Genomic DNA, 13,273 nt, shown 5'->3' on the forward strand with positions numbered 1-13,273 from the left:
GTGTTCCTGTCTTGCTAGTTGTTTGGTATAAGGTGTCCAGCACTGTAGCTTGCTGGTCGTTGAGTGGAGCTTGGTCTTAGTGTTGAGATGGAGATCTCTGGGAGAGCTTCTGCTGTTTAATATTACATGGGGCCTGAAGGTCTCTGACCAATGTTCTGAACTCGGCTCTCCCACCTCAGAGGCTCAGGCCTGACATCCAGCTGGAGCACCAAGACCCTGTCAGCCACATGGCCAGGTTCAAAGGGATTTTCCTGCCTTTGGGAATTCTGAGGTCTTCTGCCAGCGTTCTGTAGGTGCTCTGTAGGAGTTGTTCCACATGTAGATGTATTTTTGTTGTATTTGTGGGCAAGAAGGTGATCTCACATCTTACTGCTCCACCATCTTAAAGGTCCCCCCTATGTCCTGACTTTTTATTCTATGGCAGAATTCTATTTTTCTCTCCATGAACCAGAGCAAACTATTTGAATTTTAGCTAACTTATAGTAATATTTCATACAGATTATCTCCCTCATTTTTTTTTATTATTTTCATTGCTAGTCTTACAATTTCCCTTTTCTATATAAAGTTTAGTGCCCATTAATCTAAGTCCATGAAAAACAATTGCTGCTATTTTTCCTTTTGGTGAGTAGTGAGATGAAATTTAGAAAGTAACTTGGATGGTACTAACATCTTTATAACATTGAGTTACCCTAAGAACAGGTGATGCTTTTCCATTTGTCTGAGTCTACTATTTTGTCCTTGAGAAGTATTTCAAAGTTTTCCTCAACCGGTCCTCTATCTGGTTCTATTAATGTTTTCATGTTACTTACATACCATCATACCTTACTGAATTTTTTTCATAATTGATTCTTTTGTTTTTATAAATTTATTTATTTATTTTTGGCTGCATTGGGTCTTTGTTGCTGTACATGGGCTTTCTCTAGTTGCAGCGAGCAGGGCTCTTCGTTGCGGTGCATGGCCTTTTCATTGCAGTGGCTCCTCTTGTGGCAGAGCATGGGCTCTAGGTGTGCGGGCTTCAGTAGTTGTAGCAGGTGGGCTCAGTAGTTGTGGCACGCAGGCTCTTGAGCTCAGGCTCAGTAGTTGTGGTGCATGGGCTTAGCTGCTTGGCAGCATGTGGGATCTTCCTGGACCAGGACATGTCTCCTGCATTGGCAGGCGGATTCTTAACCACTGTGCCACCAGGGAAGCCCCATTAATTGATTCTTTAAATTCCTTAGAGTTTTCCAGATATACGTTCAGGTCAGCAGCAAAAAAAACAGATAGTTTTACGGCTTCTTTATCTGTTTTATCTATTCTTATGCCTCTAAGTCAGTCCTTATGATCAATTACTTTGACTAATATTTGCATTAAAGTGCTGACTAGTGCAGATTGTAGGCACAATTGCCTTGTTCTTTTTGGAAATATCACCACTGTTCCTTATTAAATAAGATAATACTAACTTTAGAAGATATGCATGTGTAATGTACATGTGTATATACACAAATAATGCACATTGTGAATATACACATATAACACATGTGTGTGTATGTACACATAATACATGTGTCTACACAGATATATGACATTAGTGTACATGTGTATGTGTGTGAGTCAAAATGTGGAAAGTTTTCTTAGAGTTTTAAACACTATTTCCGTTCAACTGTTTTATTCTTCAGTAATTGAAATAACATGAATGCTATTCCTTCCTTTCCTGTGTTCCTTTTCCTCTACTTTCCATTTTACCCTTTTTAATCCTTTTTTAAAATCTCATTTTTGTTCTTTTGGGTTTTGTTTGTTTTTGTTCATTTCTATTATTAACTTATGAATGTATGAATAAAGGTGGTTTTTCACATTGTTAAATGCTTTTATGAATATATTTAATTCCATGTTAACTATTATTATACAGTTTACCTCTAATTTATGATTATTGTTTCAGGGAGAATTTCCGTCAATTGGTATATGTTGACTTCCTATTTTTCTTGCTATCTTCACTGTACTGAAGTGTTTTTACAAAATTTCTAGCTTAATGGTGCTCTGTCATTGTTGCAAAATCCAGTTACTTAGTGGATGTTCATCTTTGTTTCGGTGGTGTTAATGACAACAAATTAACAACTTTACATTAAAAAGTTATTTTTCAAATACATATTAATAATGCTTAGTTTTACTTCATTTCAATTCACTCTCAAGATGAAATAATTTTTCTGAATTACCAATGCTATTAAATTAAATTTTAATAATTATTAATTAATACAAACTAAGTAATGAATAGTAAAAGCATCTTTTCTCTTGTTTGTACTTTTAAAAATTGATGTAATGGGAAATAAATCTTTGTTCATTTAATGTTTAAATTAATATCCATTTAAAATTTTACAGATAAGTGCATAAAGCCTGGGAAGAAACTCAAACTGGAATATGGGCTAAAATATAATTTTCTTAAGATAATGTCAAGATTCTGTAACAAAAAAGGTGTTTTCCCATTTATTTTGATATATCTTAACAGTAAACCGATGGTAAACTCAGCAGGGTAATTGAGGTGCTCTTTACAAAGGTGTGGGAAAATGTTAAGGACAACCAACAGGGCCTGGTACTTTGAGGCCAGCCACATAAGAAAGCTATGGTATTCTGAGGCCAGCCACGTGAAAAACCTATGCCACCTCTTCTGTAGGGGCAAAGGGCTTGGGTGATTGTTTGAAACCTGAGGAAATTGCTAAATAGAAAGTAACAGTTGGCAGGAGCTGTGGCCATCGATAGAAGGGACAATCAAACCAGGTGAGTTGGCAAGGATGGAGCCAGGGTAATAAGTACATTCCTCCCCTCTGTCTCACGATGCACTCAATCTGCAGAAAGATTCTGACTGTTCATTGCAGCCTGGTATTTAATTGATATATTTTTTATTACTGGATAATTTATCTTTTAGTAATTATCACTATTTCAATTTCCCTTAAAATATCCATCCATATCATTTTCCTATTTTATTTTTTTTACTGTTTTTTCTCAAGATTTGTATGATATATGCATACTTTAAATATCTCTATTATTAACTATTATTCTGTAATAAATGTTGTAAAGGTTTTTCTTAGTTTGTCATTTGATCTTTAATTCTTTGCAGTGCCTTTGATGTACAGAAGATATGTTTTGTAGGGCTAAGTATACTAGGGCTTATTGTATTATTTCTTCTGGGAATTTTTAAAAAATTATAAATACCTTTCTTATCTATTTATTAGCCTAATATATTTGTAGATTTTTTTGTGATATCTACAACTTAAGTATAAGTGCAAGTATAGCTGTTTAAAAGAGCTCAGAATATTTTTTCTCGTGATGTTAGATAAGAATTCTAAGGTAAGAACTCCTTCTACACTAAGGAGTGTAAGTGTGCATGTGTGTTTGTGTGTGCTTATTTATATAGATAATTAGCCCAATGATTTTTTAAAAATAATCTATTCCTTTTCATTGTATTATATGCATCACTTTACAGTCTCTTTAAAGATAATGTAAATTGTTTAATTGATCTATTTATGCCAGCATCACACTGTTCTGATTATTATAGATGAATCATTTTGGGCTTCTGATAAGGCAAGTCACTTTGAAGCCTGTTTCTGCTCAGTGACGCTCATCTTTTACACTGAAGCCTTCATTCAGTTCCATCAATCGTTTCCCACACAGAGAATGTAAATCCAACAGAGTTCCTGTGTTGAGAAACCTGGGGCGTACAGTAAGAAAATGGAACAATTTGCAGAACACTTTATGCCAACTCAAAAATGTACCTCAACCAATATGGCAATATAAATCTCTCCACAAATTGCATTTATGTAAATTGGCTAGGGTGATCCAATCACCTGTAAGCCTCTTTAAATTGTCATTCATAAAGGTAAAGTATAAAGTGGCTTTCTATCTATCATAAAATGTGTGTGAATAATTGTTCAGTTTGATCTCCGTATGCTTCTAATCAATGTAATATAGTTTTGAATTGAGAGTTAAAGGCAACTCAAATGAGGAAGAAAATTATTACCCAGCTTCAGATCTGATTCACATTAAAGCAAAAGTTATTTCCACACTTTTTAAGATAAGTGCTGAAATGTCCAGAAGCTATGCCTGCTTCCATGATGAACATGTTTTCTTGTTGCACCTTGGGGAACTGGGCTCGTGAATGCACAATGTTCATCAGCTCTCTCATTCTCTTGGCCACCTGCTAATTTGCTGTAAGCAACAGAAGCGATGATGATATTTTTGTGTCTTCATCCACTAAATTACTTTCATGCCCCAAATGTCCTAATTGGTATTCTGCTCCTCAAAGCGTCCATAGTTGATTTTCATAAGGAAATGAAAATGTCGGTGGGGTTGTCCGCCTGAGCTCCCCACAAGTAGATGAGTCTTATGACACACCGGCCACCATCTCTGCTCGGAAGTGATGCCGTGCTCAGCATCACTTGATGGGGCTCCTACATTAAGACTTACAAAACTCTCTGTCCGTCCCCGGCCTGTGAGAGCGCCTCTCCTCCGCGGCCTCCATCCTGCCGCCATGTACCGGTGCCTGGGTGAAGCTCTGCTGCTGTCCCATGTCCGGCCCACAGCCCTAGGTTCGGTGGCGGCTGACTCGGCCGCGGCTGCTGGGCCGGGCTCGCGGGCAGCCTACCGCAGCCGCTGCCACCCCGCAGCCGGGGCTCGCGTCGCCCGGCTGGCAACACTACAGCGAGGCGGCGGCCGACGGCGAGGACGACCCCAACTTCTTCAAGATGGTGGAGGGCCTTCTTCGACCGCGGCGCCAGCATCTTGGAGGACAAGCTGGTGGAGCGAAGCAAAGATGTATGAAGACAGCATCTTGGAGGTGGACTGTGACATACTGATCCCTGCTGCCAGCGAGAAGCAGCTGACCAAGTCCAATACACCCAGAGTCAAAGTTAAGAAGCCAAGATTATTGCTGAAGGTGACAACGGACTGACAACTCCAGAAGCTGACAAGATTTTCCTAGAGAAGAACATCATGGTTATTCCAGATCTCTACTTGAATGCTGGAGAAGTGACAGTAACTTACTTTGAGTGGCTGAAGAATCTAAATCATGTCAGCTATGGCCGTTAGACCTTCAAATATGAAAGGGATTCAAACTACCACTTGCTCATGTCTGTTCAAGAGAGTTTGGAAAGGAAATTTGGAAAGCACGGTGGAACTATTCCCATTGTACCCACAGCACAGTTCCAAGACAGGATATTGCATGCCTCTGAGAAAGACATCGTGCAGTCTGTCTTAGCTTACACCATGGAGCGCTCTGCCAGGCAAATCATGTGCACAGCCATGAGGTATGACCTAGGATTGGACCCAAGAACAGCTGCCTATGTCAACGCCATCGAGAAAGTCTTCAAGGTGTACAATGAAGCTGGTGTGACCTTCACATAGGCCGGACGGGACTGCGGCTGACTTCTCCACTACCCTCTTCACCTCTTCATCTGCAGACCTATCACAAGTTTACAAGTAACCACAGAAGTCTCTCTCTCATGACTTAATAGATAATGGACACCATTCTCAACAAGTCAATCCAAATCAGCCCCTTAGGGGATCATATACAAGCTAATAAGTGATAGTAGAAATTAACTATGTCAGAGAGCCATTTGGGCATTTTGCTTTAAATAAAGTCTTTTCCCTCTGCCTGTGCTGCCTTGTTCCATGGCTGTTTCCCAGCACAGTCAGCTGTAGCCCTGGGAAAGCACCTTTTGTCCAAGAGCAGTCAGTCACTTGCCACTTCAGCTCTGGACAGATCTATCAGGTGCTTGGACACATTTAAGAAGCAGGTATATGGCATTTTCTGGAGGTAGCATGGTCCTCAAGTGAGTTATTGGTATTTTAAATCAGCAAAATAACTCAATTTTACAGGTTACAAACAAAAAAACTTTCTCTTCATGCATTTTATTCTTTTAGAATAAAATAAGTACATGCTGCTGTAATAAAACTGCCTCTAATCACTTTATAAGCCTAACCTTGACTCAAGCAGTGAATGCCTGTAAACATAACAAATGAAAAATGCTAGTATTTTTAAAACATAAAACAGTATCATTTATAACTTGTCAACTGCATATTGTCATCCAGCAAAAATAAAAAGCCCAGTAGAGAATTAAGTTATCTTCATACCTGCAAATGATGGAAGCTATTTTTGTTAAGACTGCCAGAATTTACTAACCACAATTATGACATATAGTCCAAAGAGTGCAGTAACCTCCTTAACATGTTAATTGTCCTCTTTTGAAGATCTACTGTGTTGACTAATTGAACAATAATTCAAGTACAGTGCCCCAGAAAAAAAAAAACTTGGGCTCCCTCTTTGGAGTCTGCCTGGTGATTCTAAGCATTGCCAATGGCCCCGACCCACCCTGAATTTATGTCCTCATTTAGAGGCCTCCTCTTCTGTACACGGCTTCATTCCCAGTGGGCTGGAAACAACCTGGGGATGTGTTTTGTTTGGAAGTTGTTTGGCCAGGGCCTTTTGAACAGTAGGGTCCCAATGAAGTACTGGATATTATTTATGTAAGAATGAGCTTTTCTTCTGTTAAAAATAATATCCTTGCAGAAATTTCTAACTACTTGGTAACTGCATGACTTAACCGAGTGACAAAGTCAGTTATTAAAAAGACTACCAGGAGACCTACAAGATGGCGGAAGAGTAAGACATGGAGATCACCTACCTCCCCACAAATACATCAGAAATACATCTACATGTGGAACACCTCCTACAGAACACCTACTGAACGCTGACAGAAGACCTCAGACTTTCCAAAAGGCAAAAAAACTCCCCATGTACCTGGGTATGGCAAAAGAAAAAACAGAGACAAAAAGAATAGGGATAGGACGTACACCAGTGGGAGGGAGCTGTGAAGGTGGAAAGGTTTCCACGCACTAGGAAGCCCCTTCGCAGGTGGAGACTGCGGGTGGCGGGGGCTAGGGGGAGCTTCGGAACTGCAGAGGAGAGTGCAGCAACAGGGGTATGGAGGGCAAAGTGGAGAGATGCCCGCACACAGGATCGGTGCCAAACTGCACTCACCAACCCGAGAGGCTTGTATGCTCACCCGCTGGGGCGGGCAGGGGCTGGGAGCTGAGGCTCGGGTTTCGGAGGTCAGATCCCAGGGAGAGCACTGGGGTTCACTGTGTGAACACAGCCTGAAGGGGGCTAGTGTGCCACAGCTAGGAGGTAGGGAGCCCGGGAAAAAGTCTGGACCTGCCTAAGAGGCAAGAGACTTTTTCTTCCCTCTTTGTTTCCAGGTGCATGAGGAGAGGGGATTCAGAGCACCGCCTAAATGAGCTCCAGAGATGGGTGCGAGCCATGGCTATCAGCGCAGACCCCAGAGATGGGCATGAGATGCTAAGGCTGCTGCTGCAGCCACCAAGAAGCCTGTGTGCAAGCACAGGTCACTATACACACCTCCCCTCCTGGGAGCCTGTGCAGCCCGCCACTGCCAGGCTCCCATGATCCAGGGACAACTTCCCCAGGAGAACACACGGCACCCCTCAGGCTGCTGCAACGTCATGCTGGCCTCTGCCACCACAGGCTCACCCCACATTCTGTACCCCTCCCTCCCCCCAGCCTAAGTGGGCAAGACCCCGCTAATTAGCTGCTCCTTTAACCCCGTCCTGTCTGAGTGAAGAACAAATGCCCTCAAAGACGTACACCCAGAGGCAGGGCCGAATCCAAAGCTGAATCCCAGGAGCTGTGCAAACAAAGAAGAGAAAGGGAAATCTCTCCCAGCAGCCTCAGGAGCAGCGGGTTAAACCTCCACAATCAACTTGATGTTTGTACCCTGCATCTGTGGAATACCTTAAACAGACAATAAATCACCCCAAAATTGAGGCAGTGGACTTTGGGAGCAATGATATATATTGTTTCTTCCTTTTTCTCTTTTTGTGAATGTGTATGTCTATGCTTCTTTGTGTGATTTTGTCTGTATAGCTTTGCTCTTACCATTGTCCTAGGGTTCTGCCTGCCGGATTTTTTTTTTGTTTCTTTTTTTTAGTATAGTTTTTAGTGCTTGCTATCATTGGTGGATTTGTGGGGTTTTTTTGGTTTGCTTGCTCTCTTCTTTCTTTCTTTTTTTATTGCTTTTTAATTTTTTTTATTTTTAATAATTATTTTTTATGTTAATAACTTTCATTTTATTTTTTCTTTCTTCCTTTCTTTTTTTCTCCCTTTTCTTCTGAGCCATGTGGCTGCCAGGGTCTTGGTGCTCCGACCGGGTGTCAGGCCCATGCCTCTGAGGTGGGAGAGCCAAGTTCAGGACATTGGCCCCAGAGACTTCCCAGCTCCACGTAATATCAAACAGGGGAAAGTCTCCTAGAGATTTCCATCTCAACACTAAGACCCAGATCCACTCAACGACGAGTAAGCTACACTGCTGGACACCCTATGACAAACAAATAGCAAGACAGGAACACAACCACACCCATTAGCAGAGAGGCTGTCTAAAATCAAAATAACGTCACAGACACCCCAAAACACACCACTGGACGTGGTCCTGCCCACCAGAAGACACGATCCAGCCTCATCAACCAGAACACAGGCACTAGACACCTCCACCAGGAAGCCTACACAACCCACTGAACCAACATTAGCCACTGGGGACAGACAGCAAAAACAACTGGAAATATGAACGTGCAGCCTGCAAAAAGGAGACCCCAAACACAGTAAGTTAAGCAAAATGAGAAGACAGAGAAACACACAGCACATGAAGGAGCAAGGTAAAAACCTACCAGACCAAACACATGAAGAAGAAATAGGCAGTCTACCTGAAAAAGAATTCAGAGTAATGATAGTAAAGATGATCCAAAATCTTGGAAATAGAATAGAGAAAATACAAGAAATGTTTAACAAGGACCTAGAAGAACTAAAGAGCAAACAAACAATGATGAACAACACAAAAAATGAAAATAAAAATTCTCTAGAAGGAATCAATACAAGAATAACTGAGGCAGAAGAATGGACAAATGACCTTGAGGATAAAATAGTGGAAATAAGTACTGCAGAGCAGAACGCAGAAAAAAATTGAAAAGAATTGAGGACAGTCTCAAAGACTTCTGGGACAACATTAAAAGCACCAACATTTGAATTATAGGGGTCCCAGAAGAAAAGAGGAAAAAAAAAGGACTGAGAAAATATTTGAGGAGATTATAGTTGAAAATTTCCCTAATATGAGAAAGAAAATAGTTAATCAAATCCAGGAAGCTCAGAGTGTGCCATACAGGATAAATCCAAGGAGAAACACGCCAAGACACATATTAATCAAACTATCAAAAATTAAATACAAACAAAAAATATTAAAACCAGCAAGGAAAAAACACAAATAACATACAAGGGCATCCCCATAGGGTTAAAAGCTGATCTTTCAGAAGAAACTCTGCAAGCCAGAAGAGAGTGGCAGGACATATTTAAAGTGATGAAAGGGAAAAACCTACAACCAAGATTACTCTACCCAGCAGGGATCTAATTCAGACTTGATGGAGAAATTAAAACCTTTACAGACAAGCAAAAGCTAAGAGAATTCAGCACCACCAAACCAGCTTTACAACACATGCTAAAGGGATTTCTCTATGCAGGAAACACAAAAGAAGGAAAAGACATACAAAGGCAAATCCAAAACAATTAAGAAAATGGTAATAGTAACATACATATTGATAACTACCTTAAATGTAAGTGGATTAAATGCTCCAATCAAAAGACAGACACTGGCTGAATGGATACAAAAACAAGACCCATATATATGCTGTCTACAAGAGACCCACTTCAGACCCAGGGACACATACAGACTGGAAGTGAGGGGATGGAAAAAGATTTTCCATGCAAATGGAAATCAAAAGAAAGCTGGAGTAGCAATTCTCATATCAGACAAAAAAGACTTTAAAATAAACACTATTACAAGAGACAAGGACACTACATAATGATCAAAGGATCGATCCAAGAAGAAGATATAACAATTGTAAATATTTATGCACCCAACATAGGAGCACCTCAGTACATAAGGCAAATGCTAACAGCCATAAAAGGGGAAATCGACAGTAACACATACATAGTAGAGGACTTTAACACCTCACTTTCACCAATGGACAGATCATCCAAAATAAAAATAAACAAGGAAACACAAGCTTTAAATGACACATTAAAAAAGATGGACTTAATTGATATTTATAGGACATTCCATCCAAAAACAACAGAATACTTTCTTCTCAAGTGCTCATGGAACATCCTCCTGGATAGACCATATCTTGGGTCAGAAGTCAAGCCTTGGTAAATTTAAGAAAATTGAAATCATATCAGATACCTTTTCTGACCACAATGCTATGAGACTAGATATCGTTAAAGGAAAAATTCTGTAAAAAATACAAACACATGGAGGCTAAACAATACACTACAAAATAACCAAGAGATCACTGAAGAAATCAAAGAGGAAATCAAAAAATACCTAGAAACAAATGACGGTGACAACACAACAACCCAAAACCGATGGGACGCAGCAAAAGCAGTTCTAAGAGCGAAGTTTATAGCAATACAATCCTAGCTCAAGAAACAGAAACATCTCAACTAAACAACTAATCTTACATCTAAGGCAATTAGAGAAAGAACAAAAAAACCCAAAAGTTAGCAGAAGGAAAGAAATCATAAAGATCAGATCAGAAATAAATGAAAAAGAAGTGAAGGAAACGATAGCAAAGATCAATAAAACTAAAAGCTGATTCTTTGAGAAGATAAACAAAATTGATAAACCATTAGCCAGACTCATCAAGAAAAAAGGGAGAAGACTCAAATCAATAGAATTAGAAATTAAAAAGGAGAAATAACAACTGACACTGCAGAAATACAAAGGATCCTGAGAGATTACTACAATCAACTATATGCCAATAAAATGGACAACCTGGAAGAAATGGACAAATTCTTAGAAAAGCACAAACTTCTGAGACTGAACCAGGCAGAAACAGAAAATATAAACAGACCAATCACAAGCACTGAAATTGAGACTGTGATTAAAAATCCTCCAACAAACCAAAGCCCAGGACCAGATGGCTTCTCAGGCAAATTCTATCAAACATTTAGAGAAGAGCTAACACCTGTCCTTCTCAAACTCTTCCAAAACATAGCAGAGGGAGGAACACTCCCAAACTCCTTCTAAGAGGCCACCATCACCCTGATACCAAAACCAGACAAAGATGTCACAAGGAAAGAAAACTACAGGCCAATATCACTGATGAATATTGTTGCAAAAATCCTCAACAAAATACTAGCAAACTGAATCCAACAGCACATTAAAAGTATCATACATAATGATCAAGTGGGGTTTACCCCAGGAATGCAAGGATTCTTCAATATATGCAAATCAATCAATGTGATACACCATATTAACAAACTGAAGGATAAACACCATATGATCATCTCAACAGATGCTTTCGACAAAATTCAACACCAATTTATGACAAAAACCCTGAAGAAAGTAGGCATAGAGGGAACATACTTCAACATAATAAAGCCCATATATGACAAACCCACAGCCAACATCATCCTCAATGGTGAAAAACTGAAACTACTTCCACTAAGATCAGGAACAAGACAAGGTTGCCCACTCTCACCACTATTATCCAACATAGTTTTGGAAGTTTTAGCCACAGCAATCAGAGAAGAAAAAGAAATAAAAGGAATCCAAATCGGAAAAGAAGAAGTACAACAGTCACTGTTTGCAGATGACATGATACTACACATAAAGAATCCTAAAGATGCTACCTGAAAACTACTAGAGCTAATCACTGAATTTGGTAAAGTAGCAGGATACAAAACTAATGCACAGAAATTCTTGGATTCCTATACACTAATGATGAAAAATCTGAAAGAGCAATTAAGGAAACACTCCCATTTACCATGGCAACAAAAAGAATAAAATACTTTGGAATAAACCTACCTAAAGAGACAAAAGACCTGTATGCAGAAAACTATAAGACACTGATGAAAGAAATTAAAGATGATACAAAGAGATAGAGAGATATACCATGTTCTTGGATTGGCAGAATCAACACTGTCAAAATGACATACTACTGAAAGCAATCTACAGATTCAGTGCAATCCCTATCAAAATACCAATGGCATTTTTCACAGAACTAGAACAAAAAATTTAACAATTTGTATGGAAACACAAAAGACCCCGAGAGCCAAAGCAATCCTGAGTAAGAAAAACAGAGCTGGAGGAATCAGGCTTCCGGACTTCAGACTATGCTACAAAGCTACAGTAATCAAGACAGTGTAGTACTGGCACAAAAACAGAAATATAGATCAATGGAACAGGATCGAAAGCCCAGAGATAAACCCATGCACATATGGTCACCTTATTTTTGATAAAGGAGGCAAGAATATACAATGGAGAAAAGACAGCTTCTTCAGTAAGTGGTGCTGGGAAACCTGGACAGCTACATGTAAAAGAATGAAATTAGAACACTCCCTAATACCATACACAAAAATAAACTCAAAATGGATTAGAGACCTAAATGTAAGGCCAGACACTATCAAACTCTTAGAGGAAAACATAGGCAGAACACCCTATGACATAAATCACAGCAAGATCCTTTGTGACCCACCTCCTAGAGAAATGGAAATAAAAACAAAATAAACAAAGGGACCTAATGAAACTTAAAAGCTTTTTCACAACAAATGAAACCATAAATAAGACGAAAAGACAAACCTAGAATGGGAGGAAATATTTGCCAATGAAGCAACTGACAAAGGATTAATGTCCAAAATATACAAGCAGCTCATGCAGCTCAATATCAAAAAAAGAAACAACCCAATCCAAAAATGGGCAGAAGACATTTCTAAATAGACATTTCTCCAAAGAAGATATACAGATTGCCAAGAAACACATGAAAGAATGCTCAACATCACTAATCATTAGAGAAATGCAAATTGAAACTACAATGAGGTGTCACCTCACACCAGTCAGAATGGCCATCATCAAAAAATCTACAAGCGTAAATGCTGGAGAGGGTGTGGAGAAAAGGGAACCCTCTTGCACTGTTGGTGGGAATATAAATTGATACAGCCACTATTGAGAACAGTATGGAGTTTCCTTAGAAAACTAAAAATAGAACTACCATATGACCCAGCCATCCCACTATTGGGCATATACCCTGAGAAAACCATAATTCAAAAAAGTCATGTATCGCACTATTCATTCCAGCTCTATGTACAATAGTGAGGACATGGAAGCAACTTAAGTGTCCATCGAGAGATGAATGGATAAAGAAGATGTAGCACATATATACAATGGAATATTACTCAGCCATA

General features: G+C 39.5%; 1 pseudogene; it reads left to right on the forward strand.

Annotated features, from left to right (window-relative positions):
• The first annotated feature begins 4,498 nt into the window (after positions 1-4,498).
• On the forward strand, positions 4,499-5,370 carry LOC103074155 (glutamate dehydrogenase 1, mitochondrial pseudogene; annotated as a pseudogene).
• Positions 5,371-13,273: the final 7,903 nt, after the last annotated feature.

Source organism: Lipotes vexillifer, unplaced genomic scaffold, assembly GCF_000442215.2.
Source record: "Lipotes vexillifer unplaced genomic scaffold, Lipotes_vexillifer_v1.1 scaffold70, whole genome shotgun sequence".
Taxonomy (NCBI): Eukaryota; Metazoa; Chordata; class Mammalia; order Artiodactyla; family Lipotidae; genus Lipotes; species Lipotes vexillifer.